This window comes from Artibeus jamaicensis, unplaced genomic scaffold (genome assembly GCF_021234435.1).
Source record: "Artibeus jamaicensis isolate MK-2021 breed Jamaican fruit bat unplaced genomic scaffold, CSHL_Jam_final contig_1015, whole genome shotgun sequence".
In the NCBI taxonomy this organism is placed as follows: domain Eukaryota; kingdom Metazoa; phylum Chordata; class Mammalia; order Chiroptera; family Phyllostomidae; genus Artibeus; species Artibeus jamaicensis.
Genome location: NW_026521194.1, coordinates 15,803,094 through 15,821,494, shown reverse-complemented (window position 1 = coordinate 15,821,494; position 18,401 = coordinate 15,803,094). Strand labels below are relative to the sequence as shown.

General features: G+C 36.8%; 1 protein-coding gene across 23 annotated transcripts in view; it reads left to right on the top strand.

Annotated features, from left to right (window-relative positions):
• Window positions 1-13,463: 13,463 nt before the first annotated feature.
• The window catches only part of MAP2 (microtubule associated protein 2), a 255,452-nt gene continuing 250,514 nt past the window's right edge, over window positions 13,464-18,401 (top strand). For all 23 annotated transcript variants that reach the window (XM_037165985.2, XM_037166004.2, XM_037166003.2 and 20 more), the window contains exon 1: window positions 13,464-13,680. The gene's annotated coding sequence lies outside the window, so the exon portion shown is untranslated. The remainder of the gene's footprint in view (window positions 13,681-18,401) is intronic.

Sequence of the window (18,401 nt, the reverse complement as noted above, 5' to 3'; positions counted from 1 at the left end):
AGTAGCATAGATGGTAGGTAGAAAATAGATAGGGGGAGGGCAAAAATAGTATGGGAACTATAGAATCTAAAGAACTTGAGACACGTGGTCATAAACTAAAGGGGGAGAGGATGGGGGAGGGGTGTGCAGGGTGGAGGGGAATGAAGGGGGAGAATAGAACAACTGTAATGGCATAATCAATAAAATAGATTTAAAAAAAAAGAAAAACAACTTTTATGCCAACTTGCTCATACCAAAAGCAAGAAAAATGTACTTTTTTGCTTTGCGAGATCAGATTTGCAGAATCAATTTATTTCTAGCCATCATTTAATACACTCTGCTTTGCCAGCCATCAGCTGGCTGCTGATGTGGCATTTATAAAACAAGACACATTCATTAGACTACCATGAATATGAAGAGAAGGTATGCATGAAGCATATAATACAAAGAAATAAATGGTTTTTCTCTAAAACCTAGCTCTTCATTTGGTTTATCTTTGTATATTCCATGGCACCCAGCACAATGCCTTGTATTCAATATATACTAATTGCTTTTTGAATTCCAATGAACAAAGCATTAATACTAACTACTCACTGATCATTATAAATGGTAAAGTTGTGGTGCTTTTAGAGAAATATTTAAAGAAATAAAAACTGTGAGAAACAGTGATTTTTTTATATATGACTTATTTGATATTGTTTACATTTTCTTAACTTTGTATATGGTCAGTAAGTCTAAATTTTTAATGTAGCAAACTTTAACCATGGTTCTCTCTTATTTTTCAAACAAAGAGAAGCTTTAGGCCTCCAGGTAGCTCAATAATTCCTCAAAAAATGATGATACTCTATTTGGTACAGTTTAACTAAGAATATTTTTGGATGCTATCACCTCCACACAGCTAACATCTCACCAACTTGTGTCAACATAAGAAAGAATTGCTTTTTGTACAATTTGACTGTCACATACTATAGTGGTAAATGTTAGAAAAACTTTCACATGTTAACATACAAAGAAGTGGGCACCCCTGTCCTTCTTAGAAAACCCCTGTCCTTCTTAGAAATAATCATAAAAAGAAAACCAACTTTTAAGGAAATAAATGGAAACTCATTTGATCAAAGAAGATAATTTTATCAAGTAAAGATATCATTATGTTAAAAGGGAAAGAAATATGCTGAGAATGATACACAACTCTCACTTTGACAATTGCAAACTTGACACTTCTTCCCCAGATGCCACTGTTACTCCCACTAAAAACAGCATTTCAGGAGCTCCCTAGGTGGTGTTCTTTGTTAGCCTTTGCTCTCAGAATGCCTCATGAAAAGTTCAAGACCTTCTGTCTTTATGATTTTCACAAGCAAAAAAGCATTCTTCACAAAATAGCCACATTTATTAATTTTAATAATAATGATGAGGCTATTTTTCCATCTACCTTTATCCTTAAACAGCAGATACAATGTTCACTTTGTGTCTTAATATGACAAACTTGGATCGAATTACATGTCAAACAAGATAAACTTTAGTAACTGATTTTTATCAGCTCAAACTATTAACAGAAGAAACTACTGTTGCATATAGTGTATTTCTCACTTTTTGTGGCTTTGTTTTGCAGATTAATTTTCAAATTCCTCCTCACTCATGGCATTGACCAACTTCACCTTAGAAAGACATATTTAGTGACCAAAACATAATTGGTCACTAAACAGCATCATCTACCTATTTCATTAGCTCAATTTTGCACAATGTCAGGAATATTATTTTGACTTTCTGTGAACCCTTTTTTTAAGAATAAAGTTTGAAAAACTAGGCAATAAATAATACATTTTTAAATGGAGCTTGGTCAAGATTTCAAGTTTTGGCTTGGATTTTAGTTTGATATAAATAATAAAAATTACCCTTACTAAAGTATGAGTATATTCTATTATATTTAAAATAAAAATTAATTTACTGAGTTTTTAAAGCAGCAGTTCTGAATTCTTCATGTGAAAAGAGATAAATGAAAACAAACGATACAAATATTTTGATTCACTGTTCAAGAAAGCAGTGTGTTGTAGCCTATGACTTTAATTTGAGAAATAATATATCTTTAAATGTAAAATGTATTTTAGATGATAGCCTAGTTATCAAATTGCTTTTTTTCTTTTTCCCTGGTGATTTCACAATAAAATAGACTGGTGGGCACAGCATATGTGACTAGGAGGCTTCTGATGCCCTTCCATTTACAGCAAACTACACTTACCCTGCATTTCTCAGCCCCATTACTTAAAGCACAAAGACTTACTCAGAGCACCGCAGCAATCTGCAAAATTATTTGGCATCTACATGTTTGCAAACCTTGTCTTATGACCTTGTCAAGTACTATGCTTTTTGAAAAATGGCACTCAAACAGGAAATGCTTTTCTTAATTATATTGGCTACTTTGAGCATGAGGTCAGCCTACAAATATGCATTGATGGTTTGAGTAGGGAGTCTGTGTGTATGGTTAGGTGGACTCGCAAGAATGAAATCTGAGAAGTTAGGAAGAGAGTATGAAAGATCTGTAATGTGTTAGAACACTTGTATATATTTGTTTTTTATTTCTTTTACTTTCAAGTATTACCAATACGACTTGGCACGAGGAAAATCAACAGGCAGTGGCAACAGAGCTTGAATCGTTTTCTGCAGAATCGGAGGTGGGGCGAAACTTCACTAACATTGCCCACAATCTGAGCATGCTCCGTGATAATGACTATAATGTAGGGCTAGTTAAACGCTGTACAAATGTACTGTTGTTTGTTGATGGAAAAGTACAAAACCTGTGAATGAGTCCTTTTTGGCCTTGGGGCAAGCTGGCTTCTGTGTTAGAAGCTGTCGACCCTATGCCTTTTCCAGCACAACTGTGCTGGCTCCCTTCCCAGTGGTCAGAACAGCTCCATGGTGCTGCAGGCAGTGTTGTTGCAGTGGGCTTCTTGGCACGGGACAAGATGTTCAGGGGCTCCCCTGCTTCTCTGGTAGCTACAGTTGATGGTATCTTGTGCTATAGTATTTGTCTTACACATCTTCATAGCAATGTCACTTCACAAGAAGGACTTCTCATTTTATGTTGACCAGCACACATTGCCTTGTAAAGTGGGAGGGGCAGCCAGAATATCCTTGATCAGTGAGAGAGTATCATTCAGATTGAACAACCAAAAGAAGGTGTTCTGTGCAAGTGAAGGTTTATTAATTCTCTATAATAATGTCTCATTATTAAGTGACTCCTTTTGGAATGCTGAGTATAGAGAACATTGAGAAGAACTAAATCATAATGACTCACATTTGGAAAACAAGTTGCTTGCACATTACAGTTTAATCAATTTAGACATGATAAATTGACACACAACACTTATTTCACCTGCATCCTGCCTTTGACACTGCAGTTTGGAGAACCAAAATAGACACATGCCCCATCCTTTCATAGACAGGGTTCCAGAGATTATCTTTAGTTTTATTTTATTTTATTTTTTATTGAATTTATGGGGGTGACATTGGTTCATAAAACCATACAGATTTCAAGTGTACAACTCAATGAAACATCATCTGCACCCTGCACCATATGCCTAATTGCTCCAAGCAAAGTCCCTTTATGTCCCAGTCTCCCCTGCTTTGCCTCCCTCTTCCTTTCCCTCTGGTTGTCACCCACTGTTAAGTATATGTTATAAATAAATGTGTTAAGTATATAATGGTGCCTATGTGATATATATATATATATATATATATATACATATATATATATATACACTTTATTTCACTTCACCTCTTCACCTTCTTTCATCCAGTCTCCCAAATCCTCTCTGACAGCTGTCAGTCTATTCCATGTATCCATCACTCTGTTTCTATTTTGTTCATCAGTTTATTTTGTTTATTTTTTAAATTTTATTTATTTACTTTTAGAAAGAGGGGAAGGGAAGGAGAGAGAGGAGAGAAACACCACTATGTGGTTGCCTCTATAGCACACCCTACTGGGGACCTGTCCCGGAACCCTGGCATGTGCCCTGACTGGGAATTGAACCACCCACTCTTTGGTTCACAGGCCCATGCTCAATCCACTGAGCTACAGAAGCCAGGGCAATTATTTTGTTTATTAAATTCCACATGTAAGTAAGATCATACAGTATTTGTCTTTCTCTGATGGCTTTTTCACTTAGCTTAATAATCAATACTTCCTGCCTTTTACAAAGAAGTTAAGCTGGTGATTGAACTCTTGCTGCTGACTAGTGTAGTGGAGGAGATGTTGGGTTTTTCTGCCTCTGTAATTAGCTGCATGGTTGTCAGGACGCAGAGGTAGTGGGAACAGAAGTGGTTCCCTGATAATTGGACTTCATTTAGAGCAACATCCTTACAAAAATTAATTAAAATTGCAGCTTCACGATTATCAAGTCTGGAGCAGTGACAGAGGTAAGAGCTCTCCTAATGGAACAATCCAGAAGTGATTTTCTCATTTAAAGCCAGGCCCTATATTCTACCTAGTTTAAAATATGTTGGTGTTATAGTTACTGTATTAAATCCTTTCCTGACCAATGAATGCATTTGATTTATTTATTTTTTTTACTGCAAGGTAATCTAGACATAGTGACCCTGTTTTGCATAGAAAAAGTCAAGATTAAATTATTAAAAAGAATGTTAGAGATTTTAGCTTCTAGTAATTGTAAACAATTCATTGTAGACTGACTCTACACCTCCAAGAAGAATGAAAAGAGCTGGACAAAATAGAAATATCGATCTGTGTGAAAGTAGTGCCAAATGGATATTGGTAGTATAAAACTACAGTATCAATGAGGTCTTTTGAGTATTTAATACTCAAAATATCCAGAGAAATAAAATGTGTGAAAATTGCATAAGAGTGGGAGGAATATAATTGGAATTAAATATTCTAGATTTCTCCCATTTCCAGAAAGTGGTAAAAGGATGCATGCAGTTTGTAATCACTACCATAATCACTAAAAGGTCAACAAATGAGTGTACAGCTAACAGTCTAATAGTGATAATATGAAATAAAAATAGTTCATTAATCCAGGAAAAGGGAGTAAAGAAAGAAAGAAAAATAAAGCAGTTTGAAAAAATATTTAAAAACATAATAACACGGTAGATTAAACCTCAAAATAAATGAATTACAATAAATGGAAACAGACAAAACAAATCAGAATTGTCAGACTGGAAATAGTACAAAAACCTAACTCAATGTTGCATACAAAATTCTCATGACTTAAAAGGACACAAAAATACTTAAAAGAATTAGAATGGGAAAGGATTTGTCAGGTGAACACTACCCCAAAAAAAGTTGATGGAGGTGTACTTAATATGAAACAAAGGCTTTAAGACCTTACTACGAAAAGAGGAATATTTCATAATTATAAAATAGCCAATCAACCAAGAATATATGATCATTCTTAATGTATTTAGTATAGCCTCAATTATATAAACCAAAAATTGGTAGAATAAAAAGAAAAAATTAAATAATCACATTGGGAGATTTTAATACCTAGCCCTCAGAAACAAATAGAACAAGCTAATAAAAAAATCAGTAGGAAAGAGACTTAAAACACAAATTAAAAAATAATCATATATATAATGACTTGAACAACTAGTTTACTCATCATTTTAAGTGCAAATGAGCTGTTTGGCAAAATTAACCATGCGTTGGGTGATAAAAGAGTATGGTTTTTTACCACAGTAGAGAAATTATTTTTTAAAGCTATAAATCAATAACAAAATGATCATGTAAAAAAAGACTAAAATGTTTGGAAATGTTAAACAATCAATAGATTAAGAAGGAAATCACAATGGAAAATAGAAAATAAGTTTAAATGAATGATAATTGAAATATGACATGTGTTTATGAAATGCTGCTAAAGGCATGCTTAGTTATTGCCTTAAATACAAATATTAGAAAAGAATCTCACCTTCTAAATCAAGAAGCTAGGAAAAGAATACCTTATGAAACTCAAAGGAAGTAGTACAATATCAATAAGAAAGATAACAGAAAAAATCAGTATTATAAAACACAATTATTTTCTTTCAACTCTCAAAGTTGACAAAAGACAAAATTCATACTCATATGGCAGTCCACAAGCATCTGACACATGGGCCACCCCTCCCCACGTAGAAGTTGATGCCTCTTTCCCAAGACACATTTCTCCTGTCTCCTGGCCGGCTTGCCAATTGTTGGTTGGAAAACATGGGAACTCCCCTGGTGAAATCTGAAACAGGCTGCCATACACAGAGGGGAAGAAAAGACTGAAGAAAGAGGCAGAGTACTCTAGATTGATGGGTGGCAAGTTTAATAAGCAAGAAAATGTATTTATAAAGCTTGTTTGGGAGGCCATGGCATAAGTAGATCTCTACACCTGCCTGCCAGAATCATACAAGTTTGTATGTTGAGGCCTTAACTGGGTTCAGTCACATATACCACCCAGATGGCCTCAACAACACGTGGCTCTCTGAAGGCTGTGTCCTTGAATAAGGCCCCCACTGTGGGAACAGTGGGCAGAATGTACATTTCAAGGATGAGGGAGAAGTCAGCAGCCTCAAATCGCCAGTGTCTAGTTTCAGAGTCAATCTACAGTCAGGCTCTTGATGACCTCCTCCCCCAATGATTCATTTTTTTCTCAGTCTTTGGCTTGCATTTTCTTCTTAATAAAATCTTTTAAGAGCAAAAGATCTTATTTTTAGTGATGTGAATTTATAATTTTTTAAATTTTGTATCACACTTTTGGTGACATACCTAAAAAATCTTTGCTTAATTAGAAGTTACGAAGGTTTTCTCTCATGTGTTTCTCTAGTTTTATAATTCTTCTACATTTAGGTCTTTCATAATTTTGAGTCAACTTTTGATGTACACTTTTTAGGGCCACATAAAACATTAACTAAGGTAGACCACATACTGAGCCATAAAACAAAATATATTTTCTACCATAATGAAATTAAATTAGAAATTTATCAGTTAATATATTTCGAGTTCATGTATATGTGCAAATTATACAGTCATAAAGGACATAGCAATGTATACTGAACTCTATGATAATGAAAATTCAACATACCAACATTTGTGAAGTGCAGGTAATATAGTACCTAGAGCAAAGTTTATAGTTTTAATATTTATTTTAAGAGACAAGACAGTTTAAATTCAATAATATAATCTTTTGTCTTAGAAATCTTAGTGGTAAATTAAAAACAGTGAAAGAATAAGAAAAGAAAATTTGAAATTAAATCCAGAAAAAATAAAATGAAAAAAATTGACTGAGAAAAGTAATGTAATTTAAAGCTGGCTTTTTGAAAACCATTAAAATTTATAAGCCTCTCAATATAGACTTACAAAGAGATAAAAAAAAAACATTATCAGTAAGAATGAAAGCAGAGGTATCACTAAATGTTAGAAAATGATCCTGAAGATAAAATAGAATGAGAAAGAATTCAGTGAATTCAAATTTGAAAATAATTTATATAAAATGGGGAAGTTCTTCAGGCACAAATTATCCCTCATTCAAGAAGAAACAATACATTTAAATAGCCCTGTAGCTATAAGGAAGATTGCATTTGTTACAAAAATGTTCCCATAAAGAAAACTTCAGACTCTTACACTTCAGTGATAAATTTTATTAAACATTTAAGTAAGTATCACTAATTTTATACATTTAAAAAATAAAGAGGGAAAAATTATTTTACAAGTTGGAAACAACTGATTCAAAAAGCAAAGATTTTAGAAAAAGGAAAACTACCAACCACTAATCTTCATGACCATAGATGCAAAACTTTTTTAAAATGTATTTGTAAAACTGTTAAATATGTAATACATAAATTTATAAATATATATTGAATGCACACTATAATAAAAAGCAGTGCAGAAATCAATGCAATTGAAAACAGGAAAGTAATTGAGAAAATTGATAAAAATTAAATTTTGTTCTTTGGAAAGATCAGTAAAATTGATAAACCACTAGGCATATTAACTAAGACAATGAGAAAAGATAAAGATTATTAATATTAGAAATAAGGTGGAGCCATCACTACTGAGCCTATGGATATTGAAAGGAAACAAAAGAATATTAAAACACTTCTTTGCCTACGTATTTAATAACATATATCCAAATGGACCAATTCTTTGAAAAACAGTATCTATCAAAATTCACACAGAAGAAACAAACAATCTGAATAGACCTATATTTATTAAGTATATTTAGAAAATAATTAACAAAAAGCCACAGATTCAGATGGTTTCACTGGTGAATTCTACCACATATGTAAAGATAACAAATTACACCAATTTTATATTATACAATGTGTTCCAGCAAGTACAAGCAGAAGGAAAAATTCCTAAGTCAACTCCTTCTATGAGGCCAGCATTATTTTAATACCAAAATCAAAGACAAATGATAAGAAATGAAAAATTACAGGTAATATCTCTCATGAACACAGATGCAAACAAAATATTAGTAAATTGAATCCATCCACAATGTGTACTTTTGTTTCAACATTGAAAGAGCAAACACATCACATTTTACCTGTCAAATCAAGAGGATGAAGAAGAAAAATCATATGATTATATCAAACAGATGTAGAAGAATTATTTGATAAAATCAAACTTCTATTCATGCATTAAACTTTCAACAAATGTAAAGAGGAACTTTCTCAATCTGATAATGAACATCTACAAATAACATCATTTAATGGTGAGAAACTGGGTGCTTTCTCTCAAAAGCTGGGAACAAAGCAAGGATGTCCTCTTTCACTTCTCCTGATCAATATCATACTGAAAGTTCATGATAATACAATAAGACAAGATAATAAAATAAAAGGTATACAGATAGGGAAGGTGTAAATACACTCTATGTTTGCAGGTGACATGATTATGTATGTAAAAAATGCCAAAAGATAGACAAAATTTTGTGGAATTAATAAAAAATTATTGCTAGGTTGTAGGATACAAAGTTAACATTCAAAAGTTAATTTGTTTTCTATACACACCAATGAGCAATTGGAATTTGAAATTGAAAACATACTATTTGCATTAAAACCAAAAAAATAAAATACTTAGGTATATCTCTAACAAAATATGTGTAAGATCTAAATGACTAAAACTAAAAAAAAACTCGCACTAAGGAAAATCAAAGAAGATATAAATAAATGGATAGGAAAACTCCATATTGTGAAGCTGTCAGTTCTTCCTGACTTGATCTGTAGATTCAGGACAATCCCAGTCAAAAATCCCAGCAAGTTACTTTGTAGCTATGGACAAAATATCCTAAAATTTGTATGCAATGGAAAGAGACCCGGAACAGCCAACACAGTATTGAAGGAGAACAAATTTGGAGGACTGACACCACCTAACATCAAGACTTACTCTTATGCTACAGTAATCAAGACAGTGTAGCTTTGGCAAGGAACTGACACAGACCCATGGAACAGAATAGGGAGACCAAAAATAGACTCACACTAATATAGTCGATTGAATTTTGTTGAAGAAGCAAAGGCAATGCAATGGAGCAAATACAGTGTTTTTGGCAAATGGTGCCAGAACTACTAGACATGCACGTGCAAAAAATGAATCTAGTTGCCGACCATGGACCTTTCACAAAAATCAACTCAAAATGCATAAGATAGCCCTGGCTGGTGCAGCTCAGTGGATTGATCATGGCCCTGCGAACGAAACTGCCGTGGTTTGATTCCCAGTCAGGACACGTGCCTGGGCTGCAGGCCAGTTCCCAACAGGGGACGCATGAGAGGCAACCATACACTGATATTTCTCTCCTTCTCTCCTTCCCTTCCCATCTAAAGGTAAATAAATAAAATCTTTTTTAAAAATGCATAAGAGATCTTGCTATAGACTGAAGATTTGTGTCCCTTTAAAAATTCATATATTGAAACCCAATTCCCAATGTGATGGTATTGAGAGGTGGGGACTGGAGAGGTGCTTATGTCATGAGGATGGAGATTTCATGAATGGGATTGGTGCTCTTGTGAAAGTGTAAAGAGAATTCCCTTCTGCCATGTGAAGGCACAATAAGAAGCTGCCACCTGTGAGCAAGCGGGCTCTCACCAGACTGAATCTGCTGGTGCCACGCTCTTGGATACCCCAGCTCCAAAACGGCGGACAATACATTTTTGTTGTTTATAGACCATCTAATTTTTGGTATTTTTATCTTAGCAGACTGACCAATGTAAAACACAAGACTGTTAAACTTTAAAAGACAACATAGGAAAAAATCCTAGTAACCTTAGGTTTGATGATGAGTTTTTAAATAGGATACCAAAAGCATGATCTGTGAAATAAAAATTGATGAGACAAACTTTATTAAATTTTAAAAAATTCTGCTCTGTGAAAGACACTATTAAATGAATAAAAAGATAAGCCAGAGGCTGGGAGAAAATATTTGCGAAACACATCTTTAATAAAGGGCTTATAACCAAAAACATACAAAGAACACATCAAACTTGAAATAAGAAAACAACTAAATTTTTACAAATGGACCAAAGATCTGAATAGACACTGTACCAAGAAGACACACCAGTGGCAAATAAAGATATGAAAAAATGTTCAAAATTATATGTCATTAGGGAACTGCAAATTAAAACAGCAATGAGGTATAAGTATACACCTATCAGGAAGGCTAAACTCCACAGCACTGACAATACCAAACGATGTCAAGAATATGAAGCAACAGAAAGTTTTATTCATTGCTGGTGGAAAGGTACAACCACTTTGAAAGGCAGTTTGGCAGTATCTTACAAGGCTCAACATAGCCTATTATAACCCAGCAATAGTTCCTAAGTATTTACCTAAATGAGTTGAAGACATTTGTCCATACAAATTTATTCACAATTCCCAAAAATTAGAAGCAAGATATCTTTCAATAGATAAATAAACTGGCATATTCAGACAATCAAATATTTTTCAGTGATTAAAATAAATGAGCTATCAAAAGAAGAAATCTCAAATGCTTACTGCTAAGTGAAAGAAACCAGTTTGAAAAGGCTATGTACTGTATGATTTGAACTATATGATTCCCCGGGCAGGGAGCAGACAAGGAGAAGGGGAGGAATAAGAGCCCAGGGGACTTGGGGGACAGTGAAACTATTTGTATAATAATGTAATGGTGGATACATGACTGCATGCATTTATCAAAATCCTCAAAGCCACACCAAGAGTAAGACCTAAACTAAACTATGACTTCATTAATAAAAATGCCTCAAGGTTGGTTCACCAATTGTAACAAATGTGACACATCCATGCAAATGTTAATAATAGGGGAAACTGTGGGCAGGGGACAAAGAAATCCATCGGAAATTCCGTACTTTCTATTCAATTTTTCTGTGAACATGAAACTGCTCCAAGAAATAACGCCTGATAATACCAATTAACAAAACCTCAAGTAGACTAAATAAGTAGAAATCTATACCATATTTACAGATTGGAAGACTCAATATTGTTCAGATGGTAATTCTGCCAAAAATTGATCTACCAATTTAACACAACTTTAATTTAAAAACAGCCTTGTTACAGAAATGGATAAGTTGGCACCACAATTTATAGGGAAATACAAAGGACAGACAATTCAAAATAATTTTGAAAAAGAAGAATAAGACTGTAGGACTTGCACTACCTGATTTTAAGACTAACAATAAAGCTAGAATAATCAAAATAGTATTGTGGTTTGCAGACAGTGAGGATAGATAGGATGGTGTTCAGTGCCTGGATTTGTGTCTGTCCACCTTAAAGCTCAGAGTTGATGCAATCCCAGGGAAATTATGCCTGAAGTGAAGGAAGGAGCATTTTCCTTTTGGAATCTGGTTCTTGTGTCAAATAGCACGAAACTAATAGAAACTGAGAAACACTCAATAATTGACTAGATAGGTTTGGAGAGATACTTTCAATGAGTATCTGCAACAGCATGCCAGGTCTTGAATGTCAGCTGTTAACACTCTAGCAGGACTTTTATTCTTTCCTTCCATCCACATAGTATATATCATTTCATAGTCTCCTAGCACCTCCTCCCGAGGAAGAGCCCAAAGTCCTCCAACCTCCCTGCTACTTGGGTGTGCCCTGATACTTCCAATCTCCCTGAAAGTGTCCCAGGGAAAGGGGATAAAGCTGGGTGGAGGGAAACAACATACACAGAGCATGAGGTGTGACTCTGGATGCAAGGTTTCTGTTATAGTCTCTAATCCCATGATTGCATGTCTTTTTCCATGTGAAAATTGAGGAAATTGGAGCAAATGCCCAGGAAATCAACTCTCATGTTTAATGGTTCTATGATTCCATGGCTGCTTTCAGGAACAAAACCAAATTATTACTGCTGTTTCATTAGCACAGTTGAAGCTAGACAAGCCACACCTCACCATCTTGGCCAACCATAAAAACAGAACTCAATCTGAAGCAATTCTAAGTTACATTTCACCTCTCTTCCTTACAGTAAAGTGCTATTCTCTCATCTGAACATTCCATGGTAAAGAATCATTTGTTTTCTCAGTTCACTTTCAAGTGTTTTTAAGAGATGATTTTCTTAAATGACGACGTTTCAAAGTCAACATTTTCTGTGCTCTCTGCTGTATTTGTATCACTCTTCATATTTTTCACACTCTTCCTTGCTATCTAATTATATCCCCATAGTAAACATTCAGAGGTGCAGGACTGACATTTTATTAAATCTTCATATGACGCAGGCAGACACAGAGTTAGATGAAAGTGAGCTGTCTCTGTATCATACATCTGGCTGGCTCTTTGGACTGCAAGGTCCATGAATGCACTAGGTTTGTTTGTTTGTTTGTTTGGGGGAGGTGTTCTCTTTCATTTACAGATGTTTCCATAGTGCCTAGAACAAGGCCTGATATATAATCGATTACAATTAACATTTGTTGAATGGATAAATAAATGAATGAGTCTGATGAGTGGACACAACTAGGTCTAGACTTCTCTACACCCTCAGCTATTGATCTTTTAGGTGTTCTATTCTCTCCTGTTTCCCCAATTTTCTTCTGTCGTTTCTGGATGCAACTGTTGTTAGCATTGTGGAGGCAAGGCCAGTGAGCCTTGTCCACAGAGGGGTGGCCGGAGCCCCTGCCCCACCGTGACACAGAAAGGAAAGGAGAGGTGTCTGCTGAGGACTCTAAAGCTGACTTCCCTTAGGATGTGGGTGAAGAAGGTCCTCCGGGGGCCTCTGACCCGAGGGTGTGGGTGTCCCTTTGCTGGTGGTGGTGGAGGGGAAATTCCCCAGAAAGGCCCCCCCTCCCTTGCAGGACCGCATGTGGCCGTGGCTTAGCAAGCGCTGTGAAGCTGCCACTCTCACGGCTCCCGCAGGGCGGCGGGCTGGCTGCGGCAGGGGGCGTGGCAGCCACGCTCCCCCTCCCTGACACTGCGGCGGTGGCAGAGCCGGGCGGGACGGGAGTAGGGCAGACGGGAGGGGCGGGGCGGGGCTGGCAGCCGCCCGGAGCAGCGGCAGCGGGGGCGGCGCTCAGACTGGGCTGGACGCTGGGGCTGCGCGGGCTCTCTGGCTGGGACGGCGTTGGCAGCGGCAGCAGCAGCAGCATCTTCCTCTCCCTCTTCCTCCTTTTTCATTTCTTCCCTTCCGCTCCTTTCTTCTTTTCCTCCTCCGCCTCCGTCCCCTGCCCCGTCTCCCGCTGCTCTCCTCCGGAGGGCATTAGGTCTTCGGGACGTGAGCGGCCGCGGGTGCATCCAGTGTCAGCGCCCAGGTAAGAGCCGTACCCACCTCTGGGTCTAAATAAGGCGCCTCTGCTGCCTCCTTCCCCGGGTGGAGGGAGTCTCAGCCAGGAATAGGTGGGAGTGGGCAAGGGGGTGTCTCGCCCATGGTACCTTAGGAGCTGGCACAGGTTGGCCGAGCTGAGCTGTCTCTCCCACCTGGCGGAGGCTGCAGGCCCAGCCCGTCCAGGTGTCACTATGGACCAGGGAACTGGCCTCTGTTACCTGGGCCCTGGATTGGCAGAAGAGTGAGCGATCTTGGTGGGTACCACGATGAAACGCCCGGAAATTTACATCTTGTTAAGATACCTATCTTGAGAGCTAATATTACCTGAGTGTAGAAAGATGAGGCGTGACTTATAAGAAGATAATGGGGGGAAAAACGATTTCGAGGTAAAGGATTGTTTTGTCCATCCAGCCGCAGAGAATGTACACAGAGGACTGAGTTAGGAGCCTGGTCCATTTGAAATCATTTTCCCCGTTATTCCAGAAACAGCTGAAAAGGAAGACTGATAAATATTTATAATTTTAGGAAAATGAAAAACCAATGTCTTGTCTGGTTGCAGGGCGGGACACACACCCTGGATGGGCTTGAGCATCCACACAGTTTTCCTTTTTAAACTGCTATGGAATGGGGTGGAAAGCTGCATGGACAGTACGTCTATTCTTTCATTTTTCTTCTTTTAAAAAGTCCTTTTTGGGGGCTTCAGTGCAGGGAGCCTTCCTTCCCCAACTTCCTCTTTTGTTTAAGGATGGACATTTAAAGAAAGTGTGTTTCAGAGGGGTGGGGAGGTGTGTATTTGGATGGGTGGGGGTAGTAAAGCATATAGGTCAGAAAAAAACATCCTTGCAAACTGGAAACTGATGTTATACTGCCTGGTATTGGGGCTTCAAGATTTTGTCAGGAAATAAAAAGCTTTCATTAGCAACAAGCCTTTTTGTAACCTGAGGACATAGACTCTTTAACACTGACACAATGTGACAGGTTTTGGTTTAAATGCATATACACACACACTCATGCACATGCATGTGCTTGTGCACACCACACACATATACATATAAACATATGCAATACTCTATATACATGATATTACAAAAGAGAGTGGATATGTCCAAGACAAATCTTTTAAAATTTATCTTTCGGGATTTGGGAATTATGGTGTAAATGAAATCTGTAGTGCAAAACAAAAAAAATATTATTGGCGGTATATAATTTTGAGTGTGAGGCAGAGGAATTGATACATGTTGGTAAGAAACTAACTTCAGTGCTAAAGGTATTATTTATTTAAAAATGATCTTGCTGGGAGAGGCAGTGATGACAAAGTGAAATTGAGGTTTGCAGCCGCAGTGAGGCGATGGAGAACAAAGCCTTTTATGTGAGCCATATTATGCAAAATGTCCCATGCTTGAGCTGCAGGTACAGCCCAGTATAAAGCGTGGCTCTGACACCCTTTCATTTTACTGTGTGCAATTATCATTTGTTTGGGCAATGAAGTAGATTAAATAAATAAAAGCTCTTTAGAATGCCCAAGAGGAAAGGTACGTTCTTTAGCCTGACTGTGGCACAAAGCACCCTTTGACGGAGCAATAGGCATCTCTGTATTTTGGTAGAAATCTTTATGAATTTGTAAATCATGGGTCTCTCAATCACCCATCCCACTTCATGGCCAAAAGCATCCTCCCACCAAGAGAAGATGAAGGCATTTCTTTTCTTTCAGTAAAGAATATTATATTTCTGTATGTATGTTGACATAGATTCCAAGTAATTTTACCAGATTATCATAGGTTTACATCTGTATTCATGATTTGCGTGTTATCACAGCTATTGTGCCTTTAGGATCAGTAGTACATGCTTTACTTAACTTTAATTTGTCATTTTCACAATTTGCTACAATATTTAATTTCTGAAAGTTGTTTTAAACCTCATAAGTAGAAAATTGCTTGAATCTGGCTCTCGAAGCAATTTAAAAATTGAGCCTCTTTTAAAAAAATAATATTTGGATCATATTAATTTTTATTTTCTTTGTTTGTTCCCCCTCTTATCCCGCCGCCCCATGTTCTCGTCAAATAACCTGTTTCTTTCTGGCCGCCTGTGCTGCTTTCAGCTTCTGGTTATGTCTAGACTCCCACAAGCAGTGCCCGTGTTCTCAGGAATTTCAAGTTTAGGATTTATTCATTCTCTGCAGCAACTCTCTTGGGATGGCTTATTTACAGCACCTTCTCAGGGAGGAGAAAGAGAAAGAATGTGCTGAGAGAGTATGACCCAGTGAAACTGGCACAGCCATGACCTCATCGTCGTAGCCACTTCAGATTCATTGAGAGAGCAGGCACCCTGTCAGTGGAAACCGAACACCAGAGCACACCCATCTCCAGGCAATAGCCCTCTTCCCATTGCAGCCTCTAGGAACGCTGCTCTCCTGAGGCTAAAGGGATATTTTCTCTTTTGTGTATTTCTTTTCAGGGCTCTTGAACTTGGTCAAAAATATGCAGCCCAAAATGAAACTTGGCACAGAATCCTCTAAGCCCGAAGGAATAATTTCATTCCTTTACCATGTTTGACTTAAATCAATTTGCAAATTTTCTAAATATCAGGAGGGAAAAGGAAGAAAAATACTCGTTTGGTGTATTTTTGTGTGCCTTCTTAAAATACATATTTAGTGTTGAATTTTACTAGCAACTAGATACCAGACTGGACTGCTGTGATTTTTGAGAACTTTAGTTGCACAGTTGGACTTTAAAATTAAATGATTATTACAAGTGCTCAGCAGTATACATAAAGTATGTAATTACTCATTGATATCCATGTGAAATGGAGCAGATGAAACCAACTTGGGGATTTTACTATTCAAGTTGATTACTCTGATTAATGAATTGTTTTAATTCTTAATTTCCTTTGGACAGATTAAGATAAAGGATCTTAAGTAACATTTACAGTAGATGATAACACTACCTCCACGTCAATAGTATACTTTTTAATGCTAAAAGTAGCCATTTAGGTACGTCATCCTAAGTGCATAAATCTGATAACATTCTGAAATAGTCATATACTCTTTTATCTCTGATACGTGAGTTGAAGGTGTTGTTAAGCTCTTTGAGACCTATCTGATTCTCTCAGATATGTTAGTTCTTTTTGCCACTTTAATTCTCTCAAGTTATATGACCTTATAAGTAAAATTACTTTTTCTAAAAGGCTAATTAACATCACAAAAAAGCATTGTAAAAATAGAAATTTACAAAATGAGGGAATTTACCAATAAAGTGAGAAGGGTTTATTTGTTTAATAAGAAATAGCATTCGCTTAGTAGCTATTGTTTTGTAGATACGACTCACAGTGCAAGGGACTGCCCTCAGATGTGGAGATGATTGATGTTTTAGAGCCTCAAAGGCAGGCTTTTACGAATTGCCTAAATCATATAAATGTCCTAAATTGTGCCCTGGCTGGTGTGGCTCAGTGGATTGAGCTCCGGCCTGCGAAGCAAAAGGTCACCAATTTGATTCTTGATCATGGCACATGCCTGGATTGCAGGCCAGGTCCCCTGTTGGGGGCACGTGAGAGACAACTCGCCAATGCGTCTCTCACGTTTCCATGTTTCTCTCCCTCTCTCTCTGCCTCCCTTCCCTGTTTCTCCAAAAATAAATAAGTAAATAATCAGAAAAATAAAAAATGCTCTAAGGTATGCCTAGCTTCTTTATTTCACATGTATACATTTAGATCAGGGAATGATAAACTCTTAACTTCCTTCGAGTGTATATGTTCATATACACATAGGTAATGGAAGCACCAACCATCTCTCAGACACTTCAGACAGCTGTAGAACATGTCATCAAATGCTGGCTAGCACACAAAAATTCCAGTTCAGAGTATTTTGGAGAAATAAGTTTTGATATTCTCAGGGATGTATCAGTCCCAGGAATTGATTCCAGGCATCAAAGTGGTTAGAGAACTACAAAGTAAGAAGTGGTATAGAAAAGGCCAACATCAAGGGAGAGGGTCTGTGGGACAGTTTTGGGTGGGTGGGTGAGGGTAGTGGGAGATGATGCGCAAAAGAAAATTCTCAGCTGCTGCGAATTGCCCACTTCGGGTGGAGACGAGTCTCATTGAAGTGGGTGGGAGGGGAGACATCTGTTTGGTTTTTCTGCCTCAACCTAATATTTTGTGTGTATCCCTCCCTTGTCATTACTTTGAACCAATGGTCATAGGTGTTTCCTTGTAAAATTTATTAAGAGTGCTTCTTGGAAGCAATTCTCAGTGAATTAAAAATTTTAAACAATATGGGTACAACTGGTTGACTTTTAATGAAAAACGCTTTGAATCTAATCTTTGAACTTAATTTTTTCCTGTTCAAGAGAGATAATCTTTCCTTTGAGTATTGCAGCTTACTTACATATTTTTACTTACATATTTTAGTGAAATTCTGTGGAAATTTAGGCAAAATACGAGGTCAGGATTTCCTCTTTCATTTGGATGTTGTTTATATTGTGGACTTTGGGAATGTTTAAACAATTTGTTTTTCATTAATACACACCAGAATGGGCACATTTCTATATATTTTTGTTTTTGTTATGTTAATAAGCTTTTTATTAACGAGCTATAGAAATGACCCCTGAAAGTATAGTCTTAGATTTTTAGAAAAAACAATTTTACTTGTAAGATTATGCAGACTGACTTATTCCATCCCTTTTCTTGTTTTCTTTCCTCCCTCTCACCTCTTTC